Below are 2,500 nucleotides of genomic sequence, written 5' to 3'. Positions count from 1 at the left end.
TCTCCGACGCGACCCGAACAGCCCCATCGATCAGGAAAAAAAAAAATAAAACAAAAAAAAGCGGCGGGCCGAGAGAGAGAGAGACAGGCGCGGAGCCCGGACGGCCGGCTGCTCTCTCTGCAATGCGACCCGCCTTAGTGCCTCATCGATCAGGAAAGGGAGCCCGCCAAGGGCCGAGGGAGAGAGAAGGACACCGAGTCGAGGTCGGTCGGTCGGCCGAGGTGCCTGAGACAGCGACGGTCACGCGCCCGCGCGCGTGCCCTAGCCCTGGGAGTTTCGAGCGGAGCCGGACGGCGTCCGCGAGAGCCCCACCGCCGCCGCGCTGAGCCGGGGAGGCTGCGTCTGCTCGCGAGCGCTCCTCTGGAAGCGGCTGCCCCCTCTCTCCTACCATACGGACCTACAAGACCGCGCCCCCTCGCGTCTGCAGGACTCGCTCAGTCCCTTCACCGGGGTGGCGCGCTCGAGCGAGCCGAGTTTTACCTCGACGTAACGGGAGGTAGCGACAAAACAGCGACCGCTCAGGAGGCTCCGGAGGGGGGGGGGGGGGGGGGGGGGGGGGGCGCAGGCGAGCCCGTCTACCTCAACCGCTCTGCAGCAGCCGAAAACCGACTGAGTCCTCGCGGGTCGCCGGTAGACCTCGGATCCGAGCGGGGCGGCGCAGGCGGCGCCGTTTACCGAGCCGCTGCGGACACGGAAACTGGGCCGGCCCGGGAATTTGGAGTGGACCGGACCGGCTCGCACTGCATCGGACCGGACGGGAAAGGACCGGACCGCACCGGACCGGACCGGACCGGTGGGAAAGGACTGAACTGAACTGGACCGGACCGGACCGGACCGGACCGGCGGGAAAGGACCGGACCGCACCGGACCGGACCGGACCGGTGGGAAAGGACTGAACTGAACTGGACCGGACCGGACCGGACCGGCGGGAAAGGACTGAACTGAACCGGACCGCACCGGACCGGCGGGAAAGGCCTGAACTGAACTGGACCGGACCGGACCGGACCGGTGGGAAAGGACTGAACTGAACTGGACCGGACCGGACCGGACCGGCGGGAAAGGACTGAACTGGACCGGACCGGACCGGACCGGACCGGTGGGAAAGGACTGAACTGAACTGGACCGGACCGGACCGGACCGGTGGGAAAGGACTGAACTGAACTGGACCGGACCGGACCGGACCGGCGGGAAAGGCCTGAACTGAACTGAACTGGACCGGACCGGACCGGACCGGCGGGAAAGGACTGAACTGAACTGGACCGGACCGGACCGGACGGGCGGGAAAGGACTGAACTGAACCGAACCGGACCGCACCGGACCGGACCGCACCGGACCGGACCGGCGGGGCTCGGACGGACCCGGCGTCCGGCCGCGCTCGCGAGAGGGTCGACCTGCCGGGGCAGGAGGGCTGAGCGTCCTGCTGCTTTTTACGCGGCCCCCCGGCAAGTTCTCGAGGTTGAAGGGCGTGCGATACGCTGGTCGCCCCGTCCCTCTTGTCCCGACCCTAGGGTTCGGCGCCGACGTGGTGTTTTTCCTCTCCGCTGCTGAGGAGCAACGACAGAACCCGAGGGAGGGAGGGAGGGAGGGAGGGAAAGGCGGGAACAAGGAGCCGGGGGACGTTGAGGTCGGACGGTCGGAAATCACACACACACAGGAAAAAAAAAAAAAAAAAAAAAAAAAAGCAAAAACAAGTCTCTTCGCCCCGAGGGCGGCAGAGCACCGCCACGGGCCCCGGCGGAGAGGCGGTCACGGCCCCGAGCCCGTCCTGCTCTTCGAGAAGCGGCTGGATGACGGAGGCTGGGAACGGCGGGGCGGTTGGTCCTACGCAGGGACAGGATCTGGACGCGACCGAGCGAGCCTCTCGCGGGTGGCTGCGGGACAGTGTACGCGACTCTACGAGTCGAGCTTTTCGACCCTCGCGATCCGTGCACACGCTCGGCGAGTCCGTGTCTGGAGTTTCGGGGCTCGCGAGTGGCGTGGGGATGCGGGTTTCGTGGCGGTGTTTTATTTTTTTTTTGGTGGGGGTTTATTTCGGCAGGGGCGGCGGGGTCGTGGTGGTGTCGTCGTGCCCCCCACCCGCACCTGCCGCCGCCGCCGCCGTATAATTTCACTTCGTCTTCCGGCTCAGACTGCACGGCGAGCACAAACACCCCCCCTCCCCGCCCCCACCCCAAAGCGCGGTCTCTCCCGCCCTCGCCTTGCCCCCCGCCCCCTCCGGCCCACCCGCGGGAAGGGCCGGAGGGGGTCGGCAACTGCGCGCGCCGCGCATGCGCGCTCTCCCCGCCGCCCGGCAACCGGCCCCCTGCCCCCCGCCAGGTGCCCAACGGTCAGTCGCTCGGAGTCAAGCCCGCCGGGCGGGCGGTCGCGGGGAGGCCAGCGCAGGAGCGTCTTCCCGATCGGCCGAGGAACCCCGCGCGCGGGTAGGCAGGGAGGCAGGCGGGCCGGGACGGGGGGACGGGGACGGGGACGCGGTGTCTCTATGCCTCCCCGGGGGGAGGCA

The sequence above is a fragment of the Patagioenas fasciata genome (assembly GCF_037038585.1).
Source record: "Patagioenas fasciata isolate bPatFas1 chromosome 6 unlocalized genomic scaffold, bPatFas1.hap1 SUPER_6_unloc_1, whole genome shotgun sequence".
NCBI lineage: Eukaryota > Metazoa > Chordata > Aves > Columbiformes > Columbidae > Patagioenas > Patagioenas fasciata.
Note: the sequence above shows the minus strand (reverse complement) of the source record.